Genomic DNA, 13,852 nt, shown 5'->3' with positions numbered 1-13,852 from the left:
GAAGCTGCACCTCGAGTACTGTGTCCAGTGTTGGGCCTCCCACTGCAAGAAAGACATCGAGGGCCTGGAAGGTGTTCAAAGAAGGGCAGCAAAGCCGGTGAGGGGTTTGGAGCACAGGCCTTGTGAGGAGTGCTTGAGGGACCTGGGATTGTTCAGTCTGGAGAAGAGAAGGCTCAAGGGAGACTTTATTGCTCTTTATAACTACCTAAAGGGAGGCCGTAGTGAGCTGGGGATCAGCCTCTTCTCTGATGTAACTGGTGACAGTTCTACAGGGAATGGCTTCAAGCCGAGCCAGGGGAGGTTTTGGCTGGACATTAAGAAATACTACTCTGAAAGAGTGGTCAGGCAGTGAAATGGGCTGCCCAGGGAGGTGGTGGAGTCACCGACCCTGGAGGTGTTCAAGGAACCTTTGGACACTCTGTTGAGAGACATGGTTTAATGAGAACTATTGGTGATGGGTGGATGGTAGGACTGGATGATCTTGTAGGTCTTTTACAACCTTGGTGGTTCTATGGTTACTATTACCTTCCAATCTTCAGTTTATTACTTATACTCATGTCCTGCATTGCACCCAAAACTAATTTTGCTTTCATCATCTTTTCTACTATCTTTATGATGTTCATTAAATCATTTTCACTATGTTAGCTTGATGTTTTCAAAAATTAGACAGCCCTGTGTCCTCCTTGTCAAACAGGCCCAGTTTCATTAGATTTTACTAAATGTGGCCTTGCCTATCAGAACAAGATTATTTTGCTTCTTTTGTATCTGAGCTTGTTGCACCTAAATATAAGAATTTAGGTAACTGTTTTCATAATCCATCATACCACTTCCTCCCTAAACTAACATCTGTTGTGAGTCTATTTGCTTCAAAATTTTCTTGGAAAGTACACCTCATTCCCAAATATTTAGCATTTACGCCTGCTCTCACTCAAGTGTTTTTAGGGTTTGTTTTTATAAAACATCAATGGACCTTATGCATTATCCAATTTTGATATATACATGAAGCAATATCACACTGACAGATCTCAAGATAGTTGAGATTAGTCCACTCAGTCCTTCACACAATTTACAAGTTCTGGATATTTCCTCATACTTTTTCTTCTTTCCGTACCAGTTTCTAGGATGGTACAGAGTAATTTGTTGGGTACTGGTGAGAAAAAGGACAGAAGAGGATCCAGGGCTTTACAGTACCAATACTGGCAGGTTTTGGCCATAGGAAAGAAAGAGAATGAAAGAGAATTGAGATTATAAAAGCTTATCTAAGAAAGAAAAAAATGTTCTGCTCATACAATAGACAAACTGCTTACTTTTAAAGGTCAGCAACAACAAAATGACACTAAAAGGATAAAACTAGGACGATGGATGCAAGCCTCCAATAACAAGTGGACTGGCATGACCCCAGCAACATCAAGCTTCCTACGGTGGCTTTTTCTCTATCATCTTGGATATCGCTTATTTTAAGAATGCATCTACTGATGAGAGCAAAACTAATGTAGCATGAAGAAAAGGATGAAATAGAAAGTATTTTATTTGTCAATACCCTGTCACTGTCACCCAGCTTTGGTATGAAGATACAATATGAATGGCAGCCTGATTTTCAGAAGTGCTTTGCACTATCATGTCTCTTTGCTGTCAGAATAACTGAAAAAAGATTATTTATTTTCCCTCTCCACTAGCTTGCATGTAGGCCACTCCAAAAGTAATGCCTCCTATTTATTTCCATGGAAACTACAACAGATACAGACAACACGATAACACTGTTTGATAAAGCAAATTCTCAGCCACAAAACTGTTTTTCAACATAGACACCACCAGTAGCTATGCACCTTTGCTGTTGATGAACAAGAGCCTGCATACCACGCTCATAAGAATCTTCACTGCCATCTGGAATATGGCTTGTCATTTACATCACTATTACCACTGCTGAAATACACCACCCACCACCGTGCATCCACTGTTTGGCCTCTAAACATTCAGCAGGTATAATGAACATCAAAGGGTGCCATTTTTTTTCTGCATAGAGAAATTCAGTTATGCACTTTTTACTTCATCCACACTTCCACAACAGACAACATTTTCTCAGACTGCCCCTCTGCTGCCATTTGTTGCACAGCAACAACTTGCAACAGAACGTTGGCAGGAAGGCTCAACCTCTACTGCCAAACCACTAACATTCACCTCTGATGTTACAGGACAACATAATAAAATAGGAGGCATTATTTTCAGAACAGATCTTGTTCATTTATGATGACTATCCATTTAAGAGTAACTCTAAAATCTACTAGAATTAATGCTTTGTGTAGTACCCAATTCTTATGATTCTACCACTACATTTATGTTGTTGGGTGCTTTCTTTACAGTGCAGCTCATGCCAATATCACCTCCTCTTTCATTTTTTGGAAAATACAATCAATCTAATTGTAAGGAAGAGATAGGAAAAAAAGACTTTTGTCGTACAAAAGACAACAGTACAGTGTTTTGCTTTATGTTTTGAGAGAAAAGGGATTTGATTCATGATTTCTGAAAATCTGAGGTCAGTAACAATTTGCAGATTGTTTTACTTAACCATAAAGTAATAATAATAATAATAATAATAATGATCTTAAAGTTATCCTGTCACTGCTTCTGAAGAGAGATTTACCTCCATTACCTAGGGATTACCAATTTAATAGCCTAACAACATGCAATTGTCTGACAAGCACATTGTATTCCTTCACTTCAACAATAGCCCAAAAGTGCCAAAACCATTTGCATTTATCTTCAGTCAGTCAAGTAGACAGCAAGACCAGAAGGAGCTTTATCTAACAGTAGCTCTAGTGCCTTACAATTGTCTTAAATATTTCAACAAAGAGATATCTCAGTGTATTTCCCCAGCTACCAATGAGTTTCCAAAGGTCAATAACTTCAGCTTCAAACACAGAGTGATCTCTAAAGCTTTTCTTGCAGTTGAGAGATTAAGGCAGATTCTTATAAACATATTTATGAAATAAGAGCAAGGAACTTCAGCCTGACAGTTTGGAATGTAACACCATTCTGTATCTATATTATTTTCAGGATTAGAAACCATTAATTCCTAAAATTGTGCTGTGGAGCATAAGTGGCAACAGCTGCAGATATCCGTTTGCTGTCTTTCCACATGGGCTATTTCCTGCACAAGATATGCATGAAGAACATAAATGAGGTGCTACCTCCTTAGACAAGCCTTGGCAAAATAAAATAAAAAACTAAAAACCATGAACCATTTTTTGTCTTAAAATGATGAACTTAGATAGTAATAAAAATGATGGCATCTTAAGGCATTCCTTACACACTTCCTGTTTCTGTAATCCATTCTTCTTCCATGCACAAACTAATAAAATGCCTCTTCTTATTATGTCACTACTGTACACGAAACATTTCATGCATAAAATATTAATCCCAGACACAGGTCTTTGAGAAAATGATTGTACTGGCTAAAGGAAAAAGACTGAGGTTTCTGGATATAGCTCCAGTAATGCTTTTCCACCCCAAAGCAAAATTGCAGCTATATTCAAGCCCTGGGTTTTTCAGTGGCACAAATAATGGACAAAAGATGTGGACAAACAGACTCAGAGAATCAGAATGAGACATACCATGTGTATTTGGTCCATAAAGTCGAAAATGGAATCTCAATACTGGCTTTTCTTTGTGCTCTACTTTTAACTCATTGAGTAAAATTTCTAGGCAAAATTGAGAGAAAATAAGTCTCAATCCCATTAAACCTGACTTTTACAGTTGAGGACTATCACCAAGTACTTCATAAGTTCAGAATACCACACTGTTATTAAACTACTCCCTCAAACATGCAATATCACAATACAAATACTGTAATTAAGAAAATTAGGGATGCCTGCTCTTCCATTCATTTTCAATAGTATTACAGGCTGCACATGAGCCATGTCCCACATCAACACCTTGTTTCCCTTGTTATTTCCTACCACAATTTCCTGTCAGAACACAACTGAGGTTTTACAATTGTGAGATAATTCCTGTTCTTTCTGTTTACACCTACACTCTGATATACTGACAAAGAATTCATTACATTCACCTGCCTTCCACATCAAGACCATCCTCCAGAATTAGTTACACAGTTCTTCATCCATACCACTTCTCACAGCCTTGCCTTCAGGAACCTTTTTGTTTCTCCTAAGACTGTTTTATAGTAAAAAGAGGTCTGAAAACTCATATAAAGAACTAGTCTTTCTGCTGGCAGTAGTATAGCTCACACGAGTAAACAGTTGCACTATTAAGCTTAATAGAGTTCAACAGAAGTAAACACTTTTCAATGGGTATTACTTTGCTAACCTGCAATCATTCCTGATAATCCCTCCTTGGAGTACACCAGGCAATTTTTCATTGTCCAAAGTATCCAAATCTTTATGAATATTTATTTTACTCTTTCGTCTTTAGAACTATATCTCTCAATCTTCCACCTTCCATCTCCACTGTTATCTGGTTATTGCCCTCTGAGGTGATATGCTACAGTCCCAGGATGGTTTGTGGTACAGTGGTTGTGGTCTCACCTCTAGACCATGAAGTAGTACTATGTACACACAGGCCAAAAAAAAAAAAGACCATGTTATAAATTGAAATTAAAGGCCACTCAGCAGTACAAGTAAATTTCACTGAGAAGAGGTAAGTGCTGCTGCTGGAACAGAAATGACCACTCACACACAGGATTGCTTCAGTATTGGGTGGGAACAATGTCTGATTATAGGCTTTTCTTACAAAATAAATTAGAACTTCAGTGGGCATACCAACTAATTATCTCCTAGGAAGAGAGTTTTAATTTGATGTTAAAAGGGCTATAGGAATATTTACCTCTGACATTTTTATATGAAATGGTACTATAAGCCCTTGACTTCCAAGCACTGAAACTGCTTAAATAGTAGTCATGGTCCCGTATAGTAACCTTATGACTTTTTCTCTCCCTTTTTGAATGATATACAGAAAATTACTAAAGCTGCACCACTGGATTAATTACAGACTTGTCATGAAATTCTAAAACCACAATACTAAGGCAGCTAAGCAAGAGCAGCTTCCTAATAGATTTAATCATCGGCTGGATAAATGCTCCGACCAGGGCAGGAGATTTGATGTAAAAATAGATATATGAATTTTAGAAGACTACAATGCCATTCACTAGGCTTTGTTTCTATAGTCAAAATATAGCATTCAAACAATTAAAAATAGTACAAAATAAAACACTTTGAAGTGGTAGAGGTCATGCTTACTTACATTAGAGACTAGAAGTAAATAGTTTCTAAACCTACTAAAGGTGATCCTCCTTGCAAGAAGGAATTCTACCAGGAAATGTGAAGATAGCTTATCTGAAGGCTCTGTAACCATGAGATGCTATAAATGTCATTCCCTACTCTTGGCATCAGGATGCCAGTTAGCTTTCAGTATAGGGAGCGCCCTTTCCTAGATTTGTTTTAGTAGCTAAGGCTATTATTACCTTAGACTCTCACATAGTACATTACAGTACAAGTACACTAGCATAGCCAAGCTTCCCTGTAACCAATTAAAAATAAATAGCACCTGAACAAACTGGCTGTCAATTAGCAAGTAGTTGGTTGTTTTGATAATCACATCACAGAAGGTGTATCTGCAGAAATTCAATCAATCCAAAATGAACAGTACCTCAAAGGCCAGGCAGATGCATAGGCAGAACACTTCTGGAGCATGGGAAGGTTAATTTCCACCTCCACCCCCCACACCCACTCCCCTCTCTCAAAAAAAGGAAGATAGAACCAGGCCATCTACCCTTCTAACATGCTAAAGCTTTCAAATAGCTCCCAGGCATTTTAGAAGCAGTTGTACAGTGTTTGCTTGCCACTTCCAATTAAACATGGTACAACAGTCTGATGTCACTAGGCTCTACTAATAGGAAGAGTTGCTCAAACTCAAAACAAAGAACTATTCATAGAGGTAAGCATTTTCTGGATAAACACTGAAGCTTTTTATAGAGAACAAGAACAGGTAAAACAACATAAAGCACAGTTTTCCCAATCCTTAAATTCTCCCAGTATTTGGTTAAACCAGCTAATTTACCATGTATGGCCAAAAATACCTCGATTCTATAAGTTCTAGATTTTATTAGCTTTGTCCATCTCCTTAATGCAGACAGAAAAACTGCTTTGTTTTGTTTTGTTTTTTTTTTTAAAAAAAAAACTACAACTTAAAAAGTACTAAAAGCACTTGAGCCTGAAGTGGATTTAGGCACCATTTAACCAAGTTCCATTTTTCCAGACCTAACAGAAGAAGGAAGTTTTTCTGGTTAGCCATTTTCCCATCTTAAAATAGTTATTTCAATCACTTAAACATGCAAAGACCTGAGGAAAAGTTGATAAAAAACTTTTCTTCCTTGGCCTCTCAGAAGGAGGTAGAATGATAGAATTAGAAGCACACAAGGTGGAAATTAGAGCAGAAATGAGTAAGAAAGGGAAGGATGAAGGTAAATTCAAGCACTGATGGAGAAAGGGGAGGAGACAGTTGAAAAGCAATGGAAAGTCTCAATAACTAGAAAGGAACAACTGGAGAAAAAGTATCTCAAAACTGTGTGTTTTTGTAAACCAAAAACACAATTAACTTTATCCACAAGAGACCTGACCTGCAGATTCATGGACACAATTTTTAAGTACCTTCAGATAGTAACTGAAGTATGGATACTTCAGAGCTTTCCTTTAAGCATTCATCAAGTCTACTCATAAAGTTTGGCCCAAGTATCACATACCTTAATCCTTTGTGATTCAAAGCAGTAGTGTCCAACATGCTTCAGGATTAATTGAACAGCAACCCGTTGAAGGCCAAACAACAAAGCAAATCTCCAAACACTCTTGTCCTCTCACTGCATATGAGCACAGCCCCAGATAAAGGTTCTGATAAGCTCCTCCCTCTCCCAGATACCACATGCAGTAATTTAAAGACCGGGAGACAAAAAATGGTTTTCCATTTCTCAAGGATTAGAAAATATCTGCATGAAGTGATGATAAAATAAAGCCTAGTAATCTCATCTATATTAAAAAAGAAAAAAAAAAAAAAAAAAGGAATAAATATTACTCTCAGCTGTACTCAGAAGGCACAGGATTATCACAACAAAGTCACATCTCCCTATGTACACTGTTTACTTCTTGTAAACAACTCATAGACTGAAAGAAGGGGGAAATCAATCTCACTTTTACTGAATGAGCTTGTCTCTAATCAGGTTCCCTACCTGTTTTTCCGCACGTGAAGATACCAAAATCTTTGAGTAACAATGCTGAGAAATAAAATGCTGCTTCTTTAAAATTAAGATTCCCACAGACTTTTTTTTTTTTTTTTTTTTTAAATGTCATGGAAGCTTTTCTACTGCTGCCAGGCTTTATACACATCGTTGATTTACAAAACCTTAGTTTTGATATTAGATTGACTTGACAGCATCTCACGTAATGAGTAAAATTTAAAAGGCAACAATAGATTGTACTCTTGGCATGCAGACCCAAGTTCAGCTGGAAGCTGGAAATACACAGGTGCCTCCTTTCCACATAATTGTGGCCTCTTGGGGTATTTCCCATGTGGTTCTACTCAGGAGAGCCAGGACATGCAAATTACTCACCTGAATGTAGCTGCCGTCATGCCTGCTTTTAAGAGAAAAAAAATCCAATGTCTTCTGCACTGCTTATCTTCCAACAAGTTACACAAAAGCCAACTCCAACAATTCTGTGGGCAATGAGATTTCGTGGTGACAGTGCACCCACACAGAGACAACTAAAGCTTATAGAACTTTTAGACTTGGGAATGACCAGACAATAGCTCAGCTCCAGGGACAGGCCTTTGGGCACTGCACAAATCATTTAACATAGAAATGATGAAAGGCTGTGTGAGACAGAATCCAAGAATACCTCTAGAAAGTGTTCAGTCTTTTTTTTTTCTTTCAATTTTTTTTCTCTCATGGCTTCAGCCTTTCTCAGATAAAACTCATTTCCTAGCAATTTACTCTCCCTTGCAGACACTGAAGAATTGTTGTTCAACTCTTTCACTGGTACTTCCAAATTCCAAATGTTAAACTACAAATTATTTTAACAACTCCCCCAAAACATATTTAATTACTAAGAAATAACAAGAAATATGTAAAATGAGACAGAATCCTGTATGACAGGACTACACAGCACACACACACAACAAAGTAGAAACAAGAGCTTTTCCAAAGGTATTTGTGGGCAATAGAGAGTAATAGGTAGAACTGCACCAGTAAATGTTTACTCCACTGAATTAAATGCAGCTGCCCTAGGAGCATGACCCCACCCTGTTCTGCCTCAGAACAATGTCCCTAGGGTCTTTGCTGCTCCAGGACACATCCAGAACAATCTCAAAAAGACACATGGAACAGCCACATGGTTTACAATTGTCTGCATGGATAATTACATCAGAACTCTAATTGTGACTTTCTCTCCCATTGCCATTTTCATTGATAGGTATATGTTTTTCTGTGGTATAATAAGCAGAAAAGCAATATTCAACTCCCTGTCTGGATTACATTTTTCTCAGGTACTCTGTCCACACACCTGTCCAGTCAACCCATAATCTTAACTCTGAATTACACAAGAAACTTAAACATAGTTAAAACTAATTTGTTCCTCCTTTTACAAAAAAATCCTACAGCAACAATGCACAGCCCTGAGCAATTGTGTTTCACAAAATGAATCTCAGCTGTTAGCTTGATGTATGGTCCTGACTGGGTCAACACACACATGAACTGGAACTCTAGTGTGAATCAGAGCAGCTACAGTTTAATGGAGAAACAAGCAAAAATATAACAGTTAAGGAATTGTGCAGACAGTGTTTCTGAAAGTTTTATGTCTCCAAAGTTTACTTTTTTTTTTTTTTTTTCCTTTATCCCGTTGTGTTTTTCTGAGATCAAAACTGAGGTTTTCATCAGCTTTGATTCCTTGATACCTTCTTATGTTGAACAGCATTCAACAAAATTAAGCTTATACACGGAATAGTTTGCATTAAAATGTCTCATCTCTTCAAACTGCATCAGAATGTTTGCCCCAGTTTTCACTTTCAGTTTGTGTTACTTCTACTTTTTTTTATATAACTCTCAATCTTCTTTCTCTCCAAAGACTAAGTTCTCTGCTGTGAAATGATAGAATCCCAAAGGATGCTATATATTTTAATTTAATTTTATTTTATTTTATTTTATTAAGATTTCATTACACAAGCTCCTCTTTTATCACTCATAAGCTCTCAAAACTTGGACAAAAGTTTTTAGGTAGTTTTAGTCCTGATGTTTTGATTCCAGATTTGATTGGAGAGGAGGTGGGTGTCTGTTCAGCTGCCTTCATTTCAGTATTAATTGTAGATAATTTACAGTATAAAAAACTCTCACAATTTATCACAGTTTCTGCCTGTGGCATTTCACTTTAGCCCAAGGATAAATCTCTCTAACTCTGGGAAATGTCAGGAATGCTCCTGTGATACAGGTGATTCTACAGAATCACAGAATCACAGAATCACAGAATTACCCGGGTTGGAAGGGACCTCGAGGATCATGTAGTTCCAACCCCCCTGCCTAGCAGGGCCACCAAACATACACATTTACTAGATCAGGTTGCCCAGGGCCCTGTCCAACCTGGTCTTGAACACCTCCAAGGATGGGGCATCCACAACCTCACTGGGCAGCCTGTTCCAGGACCTAACCACCCTACTAGTAAAGAACTTTCCCCTAACATCCAACCTAAATCTTCCCTCCTTCAACTTAAAACCATTTCCCCTAGTCCTGCTATTATCAGCCCTTTCGAAGAGTTTACTCCCCTCCTGGGAGTAAGTTCCCTTCAGGTATTGAAAGGCTGCAATGAGGTCACCTCGCAACCTTCTCTTCTCCAGGCTGAACAAACCCAACTCCCTCAGCCTGTCCTCATAGGGGAGGTGCTCCAGCCCCCTGATCATCTTTGTGGCCCTCCTCTGGACCCTTTCCAAAATCTCCATATCTTTTTTGTACTGAGGGCTCCACACCTGGACACAGTACTCCAGATGGGGCCTCACAAGAGCAGAGTAGAGAGGGACAATCACCTCCCTATCCCTGCTGACCACCCCTCTCCTGATGGAGCCCAGGATCCCGTTTGCTTTCCGGGCTGCCAGAGCGCACTGCTGGCTCATGTTAAGTTTCTCATCTATCAGGACCCCTAGGTCTTTTTCAGCCGAGCTGCTCTCAAGGACCACTCCTCCCAGCCTGTACAGGTGCCTGGGGTTCTTCCGGCCCAAGTGCAAAACCTTGCACTTTGCCGTGTTGAACCTCATTAGGTTCACCCGAGCCCAGCTTTCCAGCCTGTCAAGGTCCCTCTGAATGGCATCCGTTCCCTCCACCGTATCGACTGCACCACTCAGCTTGGTGTCATCAGCAAACTTGCTGAGGGTGCACTCCATTCCCTCATCGATGTCATTAATAAAGATGTTAAAGAGCACCGGTCCCAAGACAGACCCTTGAGGGACGCCGCTCGTTACCGGCCTCCACCTGGACATAGAGCCATTGACCACCACCCTCTGTCTGCGGCCTTTCAACCAATTGCTTATCCATCTAGTTGTCCACCCATCAAATCCACCTCCCTCCAATTTGGAGATGAGGATGTGATGGGGGACCATGTCAAAGGCCTTGCTCAGGTCCAGGTAAATGACATCGGTCACCTTCCCTTCATCCACCAACGCCGTCACTCCATCATAGAAGGCCACAAGATTAGTTAAGCATGACCTTCCCCTGGTGAAGCCATGCTGGCTGTCTCGGATCACATGCTTGTTCTTTATGTGATCAAGCATGTTGTCCAGGAGGATCTGTTCCATAATCTTCCCAGGCACAGAGGTGAGACTCACCGGCCTGTAGTTACTCGGGTCGTCCCTGCTCCCCTTCTTGTAAATGGGAGTGACGTGACCCTTCCTCCAATCATCCGGGACCTCACCTGACAGCCACGACTTCTCAAATATGATGGAGAGCGGCTCAGCAACCACCTCAGCCAGCTCCTTCAGGACCCTGGGATGCACGCCATCTGGCCCCATAGACTTATACTCATTCAGTCTAAGGAGGCACTCTCGGACTTGCTCTACCCTTACAGTGGGGAGGGATTTACCTCCTTGGTCCCCACATGGAGGTATGGGGGTGCAAGACTTAGGGACGTGAAAAAGACTAGAATCCTGGCCACCAGTGAAGACCGAGGTGAAGAACTCATTCAGCACCTCAGCTTTCTCTTCATCTGTTGAAGCCATTTCTCCTTTTAAATTTACCAGAGTAGGCACGTCCATTTTGGCCTGTCTCTTCTGGCCAATGTACCTGTAGAAGGTTTTCTTGTTGTTTTTCACATCCCTCGCCAAGTTCAGTTCTGCCTGCGCCTTGGCTTTCCTGATCCCACATCTGCAAGTTCGGACGGCATCCCTGTATTCTTCCCGGGTGACACAGCCTTGTTTCCAGAGCTTGTACACCCCTTTCTTCACCCTCAGTTCTCTTAGCAGGTCCTTGCTGAGCCATGCCGGTTTTCTACCTCTCCTGCCCACTTTCTTAATCAGGGGAATGGAGACCTCTTGTGCTGCCAGGAGGGCATCCTTGAACAGTAGCCAGCTCTCCTCAGCGTCCTTATCTTTGAGGGCAGCACGCCAGGGGATCTTGGCCAGCATTCCATTGAGTAGCTTGAAGTCTGCTCTTCTAAAGTTGAGCATCCTGGTCCTGCTCTTTGCCAGGCCCACATCGCTTGAGATCACGAACTCAACCAGGGCATGATCGCTGGAGCCCAGGCAGCCTCCAACCTTGACGCCTTTGATGATCTCCTCAGCGTTGGTGAGCAGCAGGTCCAGCAACGCTTGACCTCTGGTCGGTCTGTCCAATACCTGAACCAGAAAGCTATCATCAATGGATTCCAAGAGCCTTCTGGAGCTCTTGCAGCTCGCCGTGTGGTTTTCCCAACAGATGTCAGGATGGTTGAAGTCCCCCACCAGGACAAGAGCCCGTGAGCCAGACGCCTCACGCATCTGGAGCAAGAAAGCCTCATCAGCAGCCTCCCCTTGATCAGGTGGCCTGTAGTATACCCCTAATACCAGCTGTCCTTTATTAGTCCCATCTCTAATCCTAACCCACAGGCTCTCAACCTGTTCTTGACTGTTTCTCATGGGGAGCTCCTCACAGTTTATCCAATCTCTGACATAAAGGGCGACTCCCCCACCCTTCCTACCTCGCCTATCTCTCCTAAAGAGCCTATAGCCATTGATGGTAGTAATATATGGCCCTTGTTAAATAGGAATGAGATGAAAATTTATAACTGGCTATAAGTATTATAATGAATATCTACAATAAAGTCTGCTTTTTAGCTGTTGATTTTTATTATTGTAGAATAATAGCTGAACTAACACACTTGTTTGAGTTTCCTCCCCTCCTAAATAAATAAATAAATAAATAATATCCTTTGGAATCCTTCCATTGGAAAAAGAGCGAGCCATTCCCAAATGTGTTTCTCAGGACAATCACCAGTCATTCCAAGCATTGTCCTGAAACTCAAGCAAGAATGACATATTTTATTTCTCGTTTTACATTCCTCAGAAAACACCGTCTTTGTCTCTGCATCAAGGAAACTGTTATTTACAGTTGCAGTTCTGTTGATTTCTCTCATAGCAATGTCAAACAGTTTATATATGAGAGGAGTAGCTGAGCCCACTTCTTTGTCACCAACATGCACTTTTTCAAGAACAGAGACTGTGAAAACAAAGCTTTGCATAGAAAAGCTTTCTTTGATTTTTGTCATCTTTGAGCCAGTGCTTAACCATCATCACGTTTTTAGATGTGTCACTGGATACTTCTGAAGAAAAGAAATCAACTGCGTTCCTGTAGTTGTGTGTGCAATGTGTTGACTCCAGTCTGGAAAACCACCCTGCCAGAACAACTCCAAAGGGAGTATGCAAATCGTCTTTAGTAACACTATTCACCATAAAACATCAAAACACTATCAGAATACATCTGGGAGATGAACAATAATTTCGTTCTGGTCAGGCTAATCTCTAGTATTAAATCACAGCTACAGGAGTGAGATGAGAAATAGAGTATACAACAAGCAAAATGCACTTGAACGAGAACTTTCAGAAACACCTACATTCTGCCATTAAGATCGCTATTAGCAGAGACACAGATTGTAGGGAAATTTGTATTTATTCCCCTATTAGTATTTATCGGAAGGTTACAGTTTATATCAGTGCTAACTTTAGAAGCACAGGTTCTATTTGAATTGTTTCTATTATATTATTGTGTACTCAGTAAGTATATAGTATATATACTATTCCCTCAGTATATTACTATATTGCTATTTCACAGCTAAGAAAAAAGGGCACAAGGACACTGAATAGTCTTCTCAATTCAGGAGTTCCACCAAAAATTATAGGAATTGATGACTCCTTAAAGAGATTGATTTTTAAAGGTGATCAACTATTTCAGGGAGATTTTCTTTTAAAATGGAGTATGATTAAGATTTGAAATGGATTTATGTCAAATAATGTCAAATAACTTAACTTGCAAATTAAGATACATGTTCATGAGAAGTCAGTCACAAGATTTACTTCTGAGCACATATGGCTTTAGTATGTTTCCAGATTTGCTTTATCTTTTTCACAGAGCTATTATTTAGATGCATGAAGTATATAAGACACGAAGTACAGCTTTACTTTACTAACCTTTACCAAAACAGAATCTCTACCATCTTAGGAAACAGCATCCTGTAGACTGAAGAGACAACGTTCAGTTCAAAGACGGCTACCTGATCTCAGCCCAAACGCAGGGAATTCGTTTGTTTTAAAAATGGCCAGTGATTCTACTTGCATTTCT

General features: G+C 40.2%; 1 long non-coding RNA gene across 1 annotated transcript in view; it reads right to left on the bottom strand.

The window, feature by feature from the left end:
- The window catches only part of LOC116653545 (uncharacterized), a 97,261-nt gene extending 90,242 nt beyond the window's left edge, over positions 1-7,019 (bottom strand). The window contains exon 1 of the long non-coding RNA XR_004307634.2: positions 6,755-7,019. This is a non-coding gene — a long non-coding RNA (uncharacterized LOC116653545). The remainder of the gene's footprint in view (positions 1-6,754) is intronic.
- Between the last annotated feature and the right edge of the window lie 6,833 nt (positions 7,020-13,852).

This window comes from Coturnix japonica, chromosome 5 (genome assembly GCF_054131305.1).
Source record: "Coturnix japonica strain WE chromosome 5, WE-NBRP24, whole genome shotgun sequence".
Taxonomy (NCBI): domain Eukaryota; kingdom Metazoa; phylum Chordata; class Aves; order Galliformes; family Phasianidae; genus Coturnix; species Coturnix japonica.
Note: the sequence above shows the minus strand (reverse complement) of the source record. Positions and strands in the feature narration are given on the sequence as shown.